Source organism: Chanodichthys erythropterus, chromosome 3 (genome assembly GCF_024489055.1).
Source record: "Chanodichthys erythropterus isolate Z2021 chromosome 3, ASM2448905v1, whole genome shotgun sequence".
NCBI lineage: Eukaryota > Metazoa > Chordata > Actinopteri > Cypriniformes > Xenocyprididae > Chanodichthys > Chanodichthys erythropterus.
The window spans coordinates 61595126-61611601 of NC_090223.1; the positions used below are offsets into that span (position 1 = coordinate 61595126).

Here is a 16476-nt window from a genome sequence, read left to right on the forward strand (position 1 = left end):
GTTATTAGTTTTTAACATTTAGTGGAAGTAGGCTGTTTTCCTTTACTTCATGCTAGCTTAAATAAAATTAAAATCTTGCAATAAACAACACTGTACAGAACAAATACAACCCTTGAATACATTTGTACACTCTTCTGTTTCTTGACATGGTAGCATCGGACGCGTTTCGGTGATTTAAAACGACGCTCGTGACTTAAAGTCGAGTGCTTTTACTGTAATTTAGGCAAGCGCGCTCATAATAGAAGCGACGCGGTTGAGAGCGCGGCTCATGGTTGCATAGCAACGACAGACACCACGGGAGCGAAAGCGCATTGAAAAGAAGGACGATGCCGGCGCGGCCGCGTATGTGACGCGTACTAGAGAATAATAATTACAATAATAATAATAATAATTTAGCGGGCCGGATTATGTTTTATTTTTGAGATCAGTTGCGGGCCGTAAATGGCCTGCGGGCCGGCAGTTTGAGACCACTGGACTAGACTATCACAGAACGCTGACACAATCAGCTACCCGATGATGATTTTCATTCAATCCGAGCACAGATATTGACTCGTATTACTCGTATAATACTCGTACTCGGCAGAAGTGCTTTATCCGTACCGGATACTCGTTTCAGCCGAGTATCCGGTTCATCTCTAGTAATTTACCTCACTTGCCTAGTAACCATAGTAACGGGTGCGCGAGCTTTCGCGCTTACTGCTATGACGTGGAGCGCGAGGTGCACTCAACATTACGCTGCATGAATTTTTAATTAGCCTACACTAGTAACAGTTCATTTTGTTACGGTATGAACTTAATCCTAGGAAAAGTTAAAAAAAAAAAAAAAAAAAAAAAATAAGACCTTTGTAACGAAATCCAAGACTTTGTATACCAAATTCAAGGCTATTAAGGCCTTAATTTTAGATTATCAAATTTAAGACTTTTTCAATGCTTTTAAGACCCCGCGGGTACCCTGTTTTATGAGTAGATTTTCAAGCCTGTACTTTTACTTGTAATATTCATTAATCCATGTAATCTACTAAGTTACTTTTAAAATCATAGTTGAGTACTGAGTACAATTTTAATTCATATCCAAACCTTTTATCTGCATTTTTGTAGCCAGTAAGGTGATTTGATAGCAAACAAGCCGATGAAAACCGGGTCATGAGGACGGAAAACAAAACAAAACAAAAAAAGGACGTTAATGATTGATCTTTCATTGATTCTGAATGAAGATTTTAACCAGTTAAAAATGTATTCATGGATATTTAATCAATAGTCGTGGCTCCTCATGTAATTTAGTTTTTTGTCTGCTGGAGACATTTGCTTAATAAGGAAATACAAACTTAAATGAGAAAAAAATGAGGGAAAAACACTTATTAATTATAAATGATTAATAGATTGTTGGCATGTTAACTTCTGGTAGAGGAAAAATTGGCGACAGGTGGAATAATTCTTTGACATGGTTAAAAATAATGAATGGTTTGTTTTTGTTGGTTTGTTTAGCATATGTTGTCGCCGATTACGTTCCCCTCCAGTGTATTTCGTATAGTAATATGATCCGTTGTGCTCTCTCTTACTGCCTGTATCCACTTTTGTGTCCTTAAACATTCGTTTTTTTGGGGTCGACAGCTTATAAAAACTTATTTCTGGGTTTTTTAGCCTGTTAGCTGTACACCTTGTCACACAGCAGCTTTTAGGCAATGTTCTATTTTTGTCAGAAAAGACAAGGAGGCAGCCTCACGCAATACAAAGTCTATGGAGACGGTTGGATTGTTCCTCCCCCCCCGGTGGGCGTGGTCTTCAGATTATAATAAATGCGCTCTGTCTCTATGCAAAGGCCGTGTTTCACGCTCAAAACGTTAACAGTCCATTCGGAATCGGAAAGCAAGCTGGCTGTGACTTGGAGGTGAAATGCATATTTCTTCCGACCAACGCCGAATTTCCATAAAATTAAGGTAAGTTGAAATATTATGTTGCCATACAAACACTGCAGATTGTACAGTAGTCTGTATTTTTGGTTTGTGCTGTTTAATCTCATGTAGAATCTAACCAAAAGGAAAAACAGCGGGTTTGGTTTAGCTATAGGGCTGGACAATAATTCAGTATCAATATATCACAATATACTTTTATTCAATAACGGTGATATGATATAAAATATATTCATCATTATTTCACTTCAAATTCATCTGAGTCAATATCAGATTCAGAGTTTGGTTCCGTCCCAAACCCTTCCTCATGCTTTAAACATAAAAACATATTGCACATATTGCATAACACATACTTCAACATATTGCACTGTCCCCACCTTTTGCTCTAAGAATAAATTGGAACAAATCAAATCAAACTAAATGTGTAAGCAAACAGTCTCAAATGTTTTGGGCTTGTAAACATCATAATGTCGGTCTCCCCGGTCTCCCTGTGCATCTTGCTGGCTTCTATCGTTAGTTGTAGTGTTGCAGTTACAACTGCACTAGCAGCTAATACAAAATGAAGGATAAATATTGACTAAGGTTGAATTTTGTTTGCTTGCATAACCCAAAGAGCAAATATAGCTGCAGATATCTTATTATAAAAATATAAGAATTATTAAAACTCGTAAAATATTCTGACAAAGGAGCTAAATAAATGATAATTGTATAATAATAATATAATTACCTACATTTTAAGTATATGAAAGTAAAACAAGCACAGCCAATTTGATGGAGCTGAATTAATATCAGCCTTATGACTCCCAGGAACATCTGAGTGGTTTGGCATCATGAGCATCAACCGTGATGTTCCTGGGATAAGGCTGATATTAATTTTAATCACTTAATTATCTCATTACCTCCAACACTGATTAAGTGTTACATTAAACAGCCTGTAGTGTGCACACTAAGCAGTGTTCATTTCATCTGGGCAAATCCATGTGGGGCCTACATGGAAACTGGGTGCAAAACTGGCTGGGTCCCAGTTAGATAGCCCAGGTCAAACCCATTTGGGCTCTGCTGGCTGGGCCATATTCAGCCTAAATATATCGGGATATGACTTTTGGTCCACATCGCAGTAGTATCGCCTAGACGCAGTATATGTAAACAAACTTAAGGTCCTTCATCACCAGACTGATGACTGTGTCACCGGAAGCAGCAGTGCACAAACATCACTATGAGCAGAAGTACTACGTTTCAGCGTGATAATCCCGTATTGTTGATCAAGTCGAAGACAAATTTGTGATAGACAAAGTTTTGCTTATCTTAAAACAACTACTTTACATACCCCGCAATCACATCCAAAGGTATTGAAGTTAGCTGTTAGACAGAAACATTGAATAAAATAATCAAACTTGCAATATAAACTGTTCAAAATGTCACCCCACGGTGGCTTCAATGTAGTAATTTGGAATGAGCAGCATACGGAGTCATCTCACCTAAAAAGCACCGCCTGCATGCGCACATCCTTATCAATTTGTTCGGAGTCTCCAGATGTATATGATCTCCGCTGGTGTTGAACATCTGACAGCGCTTCGCATTTCACTGGCAGCTGTCGTGTCTGTGATTCGACTGGAAGTTATATGATATGACATGATATATTCATGGAAAACTGTTTCTAATGTCGCTCAAATCTGGTGTGCATTTGAGGCTAAATTTCAACATGTAATGGAAAAAGGGTTATAGGTTGGCATAAAACTCCATAGTAAATGTCACCCTAGGGGTAACATTTTAGCTTACCACATGTGGAAATGTGTTACTTGAATGAATGATTTGAAGAGTTGCAAGTTGGAGCAAAAAAGAACCTTGCTAAATTGACTTATGCTCCCTTGTTTTTAGGTGCACTGAAGAGTAATGTTATAACTCAGAATGTGAACCGAAAGGATGTGGAAATGGCACTGGGGAAATGGTTCACAGGCGCACGTGACCGTGGCGGGGAGAGGGCTGCAAGAGCCCTAAGAGAAAAAGAACATCGACAACACAAACGCCATGACTGTTTTGGATGTATTTTTTGGAGAGATGTTTTGTTTTCTTTTTTTCAGACATTTTTAAAAAATATATTTTTTTTATTTATTTACCGGTATGTTGTAAAATTTAAATTGTTAAAGATTATGTTTGTTGTTCAATGTATTATATAATGAGTGTATTTTGTATTTTTGTATTTTTGGAGGTTTTTATTTCAGAGATTTTTTTTAAAATATATTTTTTAGTTTACCGTATGTTGTGACATTGTTTTTTTAAAGATAATTTTTTGTTGTTCAATTTAATATATTTCTTGCAGTTCAAAGCATCAAGTGTCTTGTATTTATCTTGTACTTACATTCATTCTTCGTTTTTAATTTTTCTTAGATTGTTTCCTTAAATGAATGGTTGGGCTTACCTTGCATGAATTGCCCAGTTAGGACCAACATAAGATCCTTACAGAGCCCACTTTAATCCCATATGGACATTCACGGTTGAATCATGGTACAAGCCCACTTTAAACCCCTTTAGGCAGGTGGGGCCCAAATGAGTCTGACACAAATTGCCCGGTTAAGACCCACATAAGACCCTTACAGATCCCACTTAAAACCCTCCTGGGCATCCACGGCTGGCCCCCATGTGGATCCCGGGTGCAAACCCACTTTAAACCCCTTTGGGCAGGTGGGGCCCAAATGGGTTTGGCATGAATTGCCCAGTTAGGACCCACATAAGACTCTTACAGATCCCATTTAAAGCCCATCTGTGTAGCCATCTTGCAAAGCCCACTTTGGACCCCTTTGGGCAGGTGGGGCCCAAATGGGTCTGACATGAATTGCCCAATTAAGACCCATGCAGTACCCTTACAGGTCCCACTTTTAGTACGTCTGGGCTTCCACGGCTTGCCCCAATGTGGATCCCGGGTGCAAGCCCATAATGGGGCCCACATTTGCCGCCCATGAAGCCCTCATCTGGACCCCACATGTCATTGCTGGCTGGGTCTTGACCAGCGGCTTGTTGTGGTCGCTTCCTTTTCCCTTCTACTCATGTTGTAAGTAGGTCTTGTCTCGGGTTAAACTCAGGTGCACGCAGTGACCATTGCGACCTTCACGCCATATCACTATATTACGTTATCTGGGCCCATAAGCTGTTAACAGAGTACGCTCAAATAAGACGCAAACAACTGTGTACTCTTTCCCATATTTCCAGTCGCTCTGACTGGCACACTTTTATTAAACAACATAAGCACGTGTAATCATTCAATCAATGATTAGGTCACATGACATGTACTCAGCACTGTGATTGGAATGCTTGTTACAGAGAAAAAAAACAAAGCTGGGAAAATAAGTTACAAATATAATACAAATGAGAGCATAATACTTATGAATCTTAACAGATTGATCGTTGTTTAGATCGGCTGATCGAATTGATCACTTGTAACTTAATAAGTTTTTTTTTAAATGATTGCAGTTTTTTATTCCAGTTGATGTAAAGTTCACATGCTTCTGCTTTAAGACTTATTTAAAACTATTTTATGTTTGTATGTGAAACATAGACATTTTGTTTTCTTACTCGTGTCCTCCAGTGAGAAGAATGACATTAACTTAAATCACATATTCCATGTTTTTATTTCAGACATTTAAGAGACCAACTTTCATCCAGATAATCCAGTGATCCAGAATCTTCTAATGGACAGAAACAGTTCTGGGAAAAGCTCATCTGGAAACACTATACTGAGAGATTCCAGGTTTAAAGAGCACGAGTCTGAAGTGTGTGATGGTAAAACACAGATGGGAGAAAAACATGTGCATGTGATTATTTCTCCAGATCTACTGGATCCAGATCTGAATGAAGAGCAGCTGGAGATGAAGAAAGAGCAGCTGGTCTCTGGTTGTTCAGCAGGTCTCAGTTCAGTTCTGCTCACCATTCCTCTAGAGCAGTGGATCTCAATTCCAGTCCTCGGGACCCCTTGCTCTGCACATTTTGTATGTCTCCCTTATCTGACACACTCAGTTCAGTTCATAATGAGCTGATGATCTGGTTCAGGTGTGTTAAATAAGGGAGACATACAAAAGGCTTGTTCGAGATGCATCGGCGCTGCGCAGACCGATCGGCGTATGACATCAAAGTACCGCGAGAGCGATTCAAAAGCATAGGTGTTGAATGCTCTCCAATCACTCTCGCGGTACTTTGATGTCATATGCTGATCGGTCTGCGCAGCGCCGATGCATCTCGAACAAGCCTAAAATGTGCAGAGCAAGGGGTCCCGAGGACTGGAATTCAGAAGTGCATCATGATTCTGTTCACACATGGAGATGAACTGGAGGATCTGGAACAGGCATTGATGAACATCTTAAACTGAAAGATTGTGATGTTGACTGAATGTGGAGGATGATTTTACTGTTGCAATATCAAGAGTAAATCAGACATTCAGGTGCAAGAACTACTGCAGAAGATCGAAGGAATGATGGTGGGAGATTTATCATGGATTAAATGAAGATGAGCAACAACAAGTTAATAATCAGTTTTTAGGATATTTAGGTTATTTTTATAAATGCCTCATTCATTCATTCATTCATTCATTCATTTTATTATGTTGTAAATGACAATAATAGAAACATGGCAGTTTGTTCACTAAGTGTAAGTCACTAGTTTGTCACACTGACCTTGAGGGAAAAATCCATACAGTCTGTTTTAACAGTGATTTGATCGTTCTGTTGTAGTTTCAGGAGAAGTTTTAGATTTTCCAAGCAGGAAACTACTTTGTTGTTCAGCACATAAAGATGAACTACTTATCATGATTTCAGACTGTGGTTATGTGGTTTCTCCACTGCATGGATCTTCATGTGTATCTTCAGGTTACTTTTAATAGTGAAACTCTTTCCACACTGATCACACGTGTGCAGCTTCTCTCTGCTGTGGATCCTCTCGTGTGTTTTCAGAGATGATGACTGATTGAATCTCTTGTCACAGTGTGAACACTTGTAAGGTTTTTCTCCAGTGTGGATCCTCTCATGTGTTTTCAGATTTGATGACTTATTGAATCTCTTGTCACAGTGTGAACACTTGTAAGGTTTTTCTCCAGTGTGGATCCTCTCATGTGTTTTCAGTGATGATGACTGACTGAATCTCTTGTCGCAGTATGAACACTTGTAAGGTTTTTCTCCAGTGTGAATTCTTTGGTGTAGTTTTAAATGGTTTGCTGTAGTAAAAGTCTTCTCACACTCAAAGCACATGTACTCTCTCACACCAGTGTGTATTTTCTCATGTTCATGTAAATATGACAGCAGTGAAAAACTCTTTCCACACACAGAACATGAATGTGGCTTCTCCTTTGCATGAACTCTCTGGTGTGACTTCAGGTTTGATGCCCAGAGAAATGTTTTGCCGCATTCATTACATGCGAACAGCTTCTCTCCGGTATGAACTGCACTGTGAATCTCAAGACTTTGTTTTGTTGTGAAACTCTTTCCACACTGATCACATGTGAACGGCTTCTCTCCTGTATGAATTCTCATGTGTTCTTTAAGGCTTGATGATCGCATGAAACTCTTCCCACATTGATCACATGTGTGTGGCTTCTCTCCTGTATGAACTTTCATGTGTTCTATAAGATGTCCTCTTTGTGAGAAACTCTTTCCACACTGATCACATGTGAACGGCTTCTCTCCTGTATGAACTCTCATGTGAACCTTAAGATGTTGTTTGTTTGAGAAACTCTTTCCACACTGAGTGCAGGTGAAAGATTTCTTGGCTCTTTTCTTTAGAAAAGTCTTTTTAGTCTTTGAGCGACTCAAAGGTTTTTCTCCAGGTTTGTCATGATGTTCCTCCTCCACTTCACTCAGTTCTTCACTCTCCTCCTTCACTTCTATCAGCTCTGAAATCACAACAAAAGTTAATTTTCAGTATATTAAAGTGATTCAAAATGAGGATTATGAAGTGAAAAAACATAAAAGTGAACCTTCATGTACTGAAGTAGACAACTGCTATGAAATATTCTGATCACTTTGATGCCTTTTTATATATTTATTATATGTCCCTGAAGCAATTATTATATTTAAAACATTACAGTCAAATCACCATGTCTCTGTAGTGAGAACTATTACATATTTTAATGAATGACACAATTATTGCCATATTTTGACACCAACTTTTAGATTGATATTTATTTTACTAAAACTTTAATGATTAAGGGTTGGTCACACTTTTTCTTTCTCAGACTTCCACACATGTGAATGTGGGACACTGAAAACAAACTCAAGTGAATTTTGACCCTCAACCCTGTTATGAATTTTCCTCATCTTAAAACTGTGATGCCCAGGAAGTGACATCATCTGGGCTCTTTCTACAGCATGATGGGAGGACAAGAAAATAATCTCAATCCATCGTCTCATTTTTACACAAACTGTACAGTGTTGATCACATTCAACCCTGTTACCAAAGTTACTGTAAGAAGAATAATCTATATAACTATGAATAACTTCCTCATTTTATGAAAAATACAACTTTATCAGTAACTATAAATCAGCTTTTGCTTAAATCAAGCTTACAACACTGTCAGCCATTCTGGAAAGTGAATTTACTTGATACAGTTTGGTGTTTACTGATATTACTATTTTTTTTATTTTGAAACTTGTCTAAAATTTTGGTAACATTGTTGCAAATTTTGAACCAGATATAAAATAAATGTAAAATAATCTGCATTTTGACCTGATATTGACAATCGATATGAACATTTTTCAAATCTCACTTTACTGACCATTTGTTGAACATTAGTTTAACTGCATATCTAAATGTGTAGTTGAATCTTTCTAACATGAATGTTGTTCAGCATCATGAATGAATGAAGAATAAACACCAACCTCTTTGTTCTTCAGTATCTTCAGTGTGTTTCATTCTGCAGGGTTCTGGATCACTCATGTTCTCTCTATCCTCTTTAATAAACTCAGTCTTTACTGGTTTCAGCTCTTCTTGATGCTCCTTTGATGGGAAAATCCCAGCATTTATTGATGCATTCCAGTGGGAGGAGCTTAACTGATGATGAATCCCAGTGTGGGAGGAGCTTCACTGATGATGAATCCCAGTGTGGGAGGAGCTGATCTGCCAAAATAAAAATATATCAGTTACAGGGTTTGTTTTATATATATAAATGATAACTGAATATAATGTAGCAAAATTATTCCAAATATGTATAATGGTAAGGAAAACAGCTCTACGCATGAAGACAAAAATAATTGTACATATCTGTAGTCAACAAATCCCCTCAGTCTGTTGACAGCAATGAAATGAGCTTTAAGTGTCAATTTACAGCAGATCTGAAGACATCAGCATAATAAATGAGGTGAAAACAGGAACTATTGACATGAAATAAAGAGTGTTTTCAGCAGTTTCTCTGTTAATATTGATGATCTTCAGACTATCAACACTCATTCAACAAGACATTCACATCATCTCACTTTATTCTGAGTGTTTGCTGTTAGAAACTGATTATTAGAGTCAGGATATATGAGAAAATCCTATAAACTACTTTAATTAAAGACAATACTGTTATTTCTCAAAAGATGACGTGGATAAAAAACAAATAACACAAAAACAAACACTAATGACACATCTTCATCAACTGCTGCTAAATAACTACAGGTGCTGGTCATACAATTAGAATATCATCAAAAAGTGAAACTTGTATATTATATTCATTCATTACACACAGCCTGATATATTTCAAATGTTTATTTCTTTTAATTTTGATGATTATAACTGACAACTAAGGAAAGTCCCAAATTCAGTATCTCAGAAAATTAGAATATTGTGAAAAGGTTCAATATTGAAGACACCTGGTGCCACACTCTAATCAGCTAATTAACTCAAAACATCTGCAAAGGCCTTTAAATGGTCTCTCAGTCTAGTTCTGTAGGCTACACAATCATGGGGAAGACAGCTGACTTGACCGTTGTCCAAAAGACGATCTTACACCCACACCTTACACAAGGAGGGCGAGACATAAAAGTTCACTGCAAAAGAGGCTGGCTGTTCACAGAGCTCTGTGTCCAAGCACATTAATAGAGAGGCGAAGGGAAGGAAAAGATGTGGTAGAAAAAAGTGTACAAGCAATAGGGATAACTGCACCCTGGAGAGGATTGTGAAACAAAACCCATTCAAAAATGTGGGGGAGATTCACAAAGAGTGGACTGCAGCTGGAGTCAGTGCTTCAAGAACCACTACGCACAGATGTATGCAAGACATGGGTTTCAGCTGTCGCATTCCTTGTGTCAAGCCACTCTTGAACAACAGACAGCACCAGAAGCGGCTAAAGACAAAAGGGACTGGACTGCTGCTGAGTGGTCCAAAGTTATGTTCTCTGATGAAGAGGAAGATGCGATATGCCAGACCCAACAATGCAGAAGATCTGAAGGCCACTATCAGAGCAACCTGGGCTCTCATAACACCTGAGCAGTGCCACAGACTGATGGACTCCATGCCACGCCGCATCGCTGCAGTAATTCAGGCAAAAGGAGCCCCAACTAAGTATTGAGGATTGGATTGGATTGGATTGAACTTTATTGTCCAGTCTGTTTTCACAGAGAGGAAATTTTTCTTTGACACTGTAACATACATTCACTACTTAGAAATCACATCACACATCAACAACACAATTCTATAATTAAACACTGTAAAAAAGAAACTGTACATGCTCATACTTTTCATGTTCATACTTTTCAGTTGGTCAAGATTTCTAAAAATCCTTTCTTTGTATTGGTCTTAAGTAATTTTCTAATTTTCTGAGATACTGAATTTGGGACTTTCCTTAGTTGTCAGTTATAATCAAAATCAAAATTAAAAGAAATAAACATTTGAAATATATCAGTCTGTGTGTAATAATGAATGAATATAATATACAAGTTTCACTTTTTGAATGGAATTAGTGAAATAAATAAACTTTTTGATGATATTCTAATTATATGACCAGCACCTGTATGATTTGACGATAACCATGAAACATGGTTTGATTTTATGATAACATTCATTGTAAGAAAGTAATTTAGATCTTTAACATGTAACAGTTTTATGTGCAGAAACTGAAAACTCTCCCCGTCTCAGACTCACAAATCCTGCTGGAAAGATCTCACTTAGAGAAAAACTCTGAGATTTTAGATTTCTACTTAAACTATATGCAATTTTTGTAAAGCTTTCATTCACGGTATGGACATCATTGTCACTTTCTAGAGCATGTTTTTTTTATTAATATGGTCATTTATCTAAAACTATTATAAATGTTTTGCTTTTAATTAAGTATGATGTTGTTATTAAACAGTGTTTTGTTTCTGAATGAAATCGGGTGAATCAATGATTTAGTGGTGCACTCATAAAGAGAGCCATTTACTTCATTCCTGAATGAATCAGCCGTTTGAACAAATCAAATGAATGAAGGAGTTGTTGGCAATCTCAGAAGCATAGACCAGGAGACTTTGGGATCTCTTGAAGCAGAAGTTACTCTTTATTGAGAAACACGCTGTGCGTCGCTGTGGTCATCCAAAATCTAACTAAGGCAGTGTAAATTGAAGTTTATATACATTCAAGGGGGAGGGATACATAGAGTAGAGGTGGAGAAAAACTAAACAATGCATGCAAATGCAGTGCAGGAAATCAGCCCATTCCCTACATTTCCCAGCCATGATCTAATCAGCATAACTGTGTCATTCAAATGCATAGGTGCTAATCCAAACAGTCTGACAGTATTGTCCATACCTTTACATTATCATAGAGACAAAAGCACAGCTGTAACTTGAGCTTGTCATGGCTTATGGTCAGGAAGTGCATGAAGACAAAAGGTTAGTGTCTCAGACACCTGGGCTGACTGCCTTGATCTCCTTTAGAATGTCATTATCTTTACCTCAAAATGTAAAACACAATGTACATAAAGTTTTCAGTTCATATACTATTACATTTGAACTTAGATATAACATAGTACAAATTTGTAATCCCACAATTGTGACACAACTCACACTATTTGTTTTTCATCTGTCAGCGCATGTACTCGCACCATTACATTTCCTACAGCTCACCTGAAAACATTTCATGACTTTAAATTTGTTATGAAAATGGCTGTAAGGCATGCTGAATCATTTGATAATGTCTAAGTAGTAAGCATAGGTCAGCTTTTTAAGTGCCTTTTGTTAGCAGTAGAGTAAAATTGTCTTCCTTAGGATAATTTCTTTTTAAAATAATAGGACACATTCCTAATGTTAACCAAAGACAAATACCTTGTTCGGAAAGGCACAGGTAATGAATAACATTCTACGGAGCACCTAAAGCAACATAATAGAAGAAGAAAGAAATGTATCCCCTCTCAATTTTTCCATTACCTTGTCCCATTATAGGCTCTGTAGAATGCATTGTTCATTAATATTTTCTGTTCTATGCAATATAAAAAATAGTTTTGGGTGGATAATCTATTTAACGTAATTCCTTTTATTAAGTGTTAACATCTTTATGTAAATTATTATAAATATCTTCTACACAACATTTACAATTATTACTTATTTCATATGTCTGAATATGTACATGTCATGAAATTCTATACAATAAATCATTAAGTGTTAAAATCTTCACGTAAATTTTTATAAATCTCTTCTACACAACATTTACAATGATTACTTATTTTGTATGTCTGAATATGTACAAACTTTTTTAATTGTCCACTGCAGATAAAATTTTAGACAGTCATTGTGTTGTTGTCAACATTCTTTTAACATATTGAAGCAAAGATGTATAAATATCCAGGGGTGCACATAACTTTTTTGGTCTGGTTCTCAAGGGAGTACCTGGAGATGTTGCTTGGTACTCACACTTTACACGACACATCCTAAAAGCTGTCCTTATCACTTTCCTCCTGACTGCTCTCCTCACTATCTTCTTTTCTCTCGAACATGGTAGATGATAATAATGATTTTTTTATTTTACTAACATTAATGACAGCAAAGGCTGCTGTCACTTTAAGAAGGAAAGCACGGACCGAAAAACTGACACACATCCGGTTTCTTTCTCAACACTTCACTTATGACATAACCGAGAGAGCACTTGCCGAGACAGGTATTTTGACATAATTTTGTGTGTATGTTTCCTTTCAAGCGCAAGTAAACGCGAAAGCGGAATTAATTCGGTGTTCGAGCCGGTTCGAGCGCTGTCTGACTCTCATCATGCGCGCGTTTCGGGGGGCTGTGTGCACAGATTACAGTTCGCGAGTCCCGATTTTCGCCTCTTCTTCCGCTTTTAAAGTCGTTTGAATGTGTTAATTGGCGAGACAAAACACGTCCAAATTACAAACTTTCACTCTATGATGGTTAAATATAGCAGTTAATCCGCGAATCACATGCGTGCCGAACCGTTGGACCTTATCCGTATGGATCACGGATTAACTGCGATCCGTTGCACACCTAATAATTAAAGAACACACATATTATCATGATTGCTATCTTACCAGAGATGGAGAAAAATCCTACTCCAGTAAGTAAACGTATCCCTGTGAACCGGTACTCAAAAGCGCTTCCCTCCATGTTTTCTGGTACGCATAGTTTATTTTTACCGCGCATGCGTACCTGCGTACCTCTAATGTGCACCCCTGTAAATATCTCTTCCATAAGAGTCAGATGGTGCAAGAGGATCAATTGTTGATTTTACAATTTCCATCGCAGCAGCAGTCAGTGGGCACTGAATTTCTGGTACGTGAACTCCTCCAGCTTCATCTACGCTGTCAAATGTCTCCCAGTCTGTTCCAAACAGCTCCAGATTCTTAAATGTATTATAGAAAACTGTTGCATTATACTTTAAGCAACAGTAACAAATAATTTGACAACACAGCAAAAGTATATAGAATTTAATAAAAATTTAAGCTGCAATTCCTCCTCATCCTGGGTTGAATTCTGCATGTGTCCCAAAACCCACAGCTGGTTAGGGGTGAGTCCACCTTCAGACCGTAATGGGTGATTATCCCAGCCTTCAGAAAAAGTATGGAGTTCGCGCTGCAGGCGTGGGATGAATACATAGTGTGTACAGAACACATGAAGAGAATCAGATAAGTCCAACAAACCATCTTCCTCAGGGCTGTGGAGAACATCATAATACAGCTGTGTTACACCAATCCAGACGTCTCGCCACAGACGTTCAATTCTAAAAGGGGAAAACAATTTTTTTTTAAATCAGTTTAGTTGGTCACACTTTACAATAAGTCACATTTGTTAAAAGGGATAGTTCACCCAAAAATAAAAATTGTCACTATTTACACACACTCAAGTTGTTCCATGTGCTGCATAACCAATGAGGTTAATTCTCATTACATTCTGTCATCAAAATCTTACTTTGTTTTCTGAAGATAAAAGTCGTACATGTTTGGAACGACATGAAGGGGAGTAATTAGACAATTTTCATTTTGGAGTGAACTATCCCTTTAATGTATTAAATAACATGAACTAACATTGAGCGATACAGTTAATGTTAGTTTAAAATACAGTCGCTCCTTGTTCATATTAGTCCACCTTACATTGTTAACAAATACAACTTTATATTTTAATGTGTAAGTAAATGTTGAAATGAACAATGATAAATGATTAATAAATGCTAAAGAGATAATTACTTGAATATGAAGAATGAACTAGTATTAACTAATGAAACCCTTAAACCTGTAAGATTTTTTTTTTTTTTTTTTGTACAGTGGAACATCAAAGGGGATGTCAGGCAGAAAGTTAACAAATCACTTTTTTCTGCTAACATTCTGCTTTGGTTTTCCACAAAATAAAGTCGTACAGGTTTAAAATACAAGGGTGAGTAAATGTCAAATGTAGTTTTAGGCTAAATTATTCATAAGTTCTGTAACTTGAATGTTTATTATATAGTTTTCATAAATCCAAATTTACAGCAATGAGATGTTTCATTTCTTACCTTTGATTATGTGCGCTTTTGCCAGTGATAAAGCTCCCTCTTCCTGTGCCTTTCACTCTGAACATGGTTTCTGCAACTCTCACATTTTCCACACCTTCATCACCCCTAACCCTAAATAAATACAACATTTAAAACAAAAAAAAACATGAGAAGAAAACATGAACAAACACTGAACATTAACAGACACTCCACATATAAAGACGGGTAACTGGGAGAAAATGTGGAAAAACCTGCAACCTGCCTTTAAGAGACTTTGACACTACTAAAAATAGAAACAAGGATTGGGGAGCAGCAAAACTAGTTTAAACAACTTACCTTGAAGGCCAGCCATGGTTCTGCACAGACTTAAGAACGAATGTAAGGGCATTGCTCGAGCAATTGTTAGATGCTGGTTCCAGGTACATGATCTATATAAAGACAAAGATAAGGCATATACAAATATGTATTACAAAAAAATGAAACGAAGAAAAAAAATGCAGAACTACGAGACTAGACTACCTGTTATTAGTATTTTGTCATTTTAAAATTAACCTACCTTTCGCGAGTACCCATCTATCCTCCCGAATATGACAATGTTGTACCTAAAAAGAAAAAAAGGTTGAATTTTTTTTTTTTTGATTGCATAATATTAGTTATTAGATTTCCTTAAACATAAAATAACTCTACAATTACCTTATGAGTTTGTGATTGGTGTCAATATGGACCAAAGACAAAGGTTGTTGTACGAAATATGTCCTCCTGACAATGCACCCCAGCTGTGTCATCCTTTCTAAAATGCCAGGAGCATCAACTCCATTGAACTCTGTGTCCCTCTGCTTGCAGGCAACCTTTTACCATCCCATATCCTGCATTTGGTACTCTTCTTTTGATGGCCACAATGACATTGTCCAATTCCTGGTCAGTAAGGGTACTATAAGTATTTTTTGTAGAAAGTCCTAATTCACGCATTCGGAGGAAGATGGTTGACTGGCTGACTTCTAAATTATTTGCAATGCAAGAAATGGGTAAAGACATGTCAATGAGTCGGGACAGCAGTTCTTCAGAAACAATGTACTTAGGCCGGCCTCGTCCACCAGCAGATTCTGTTATTAGAATTGGGGAGGCCTCTTGTTCAAGCGCTGCATGAACTTTTCTTTGTAGAGTCATAAAGGGTCTCCAAAATGTCATGAGGCACCTCAAAAATTGTGGAGGCAGATATCAAAATAAAGACTTCCTGATTTAGGATGTGGTGAAAATAGTCAAGGTCCAGCTGATGCCCATTTATAACAGTATTTACTGTTGACCTGAGGCGTTCTAATGTTTGTGTAATCAGTGGTTCCTGTGAAAGACGGATAAGAATTCAATATGTTAAAATATTACTGTCCGAGACCCTGGAGACTGCAGAGTACAGTGAAACTGTTTAAAAGCTTTGTTTAAAAGGTGTGCTATAAATAACTAATCCTCATAAACTGCTGTTTAACACTTTAAACAATAGAGCCTTGAACCTGGAAACAGTATTGTTTACGTCACTATTGGATCACTTGAGCTACACTGACCCAATGATAAACAATGAAAACTTAAACAATAAATTACATGCTATAGTTATTGGGCATGAGACGCATTGATTATGTTTAAAGCATCATTTTATTAAGCA

General features: G+C 37.3%; 1 pseudogene; it reads right to left on the bottom strand.

Moving 5' to 3' along the window:
• LOC137007702 (uncharacterized) overlaps positions 1-16476 on the bottom strand; it is a 1237067-nt pseudogene that overhangs the window by 253410 nt on the left and 967181 nt on the right.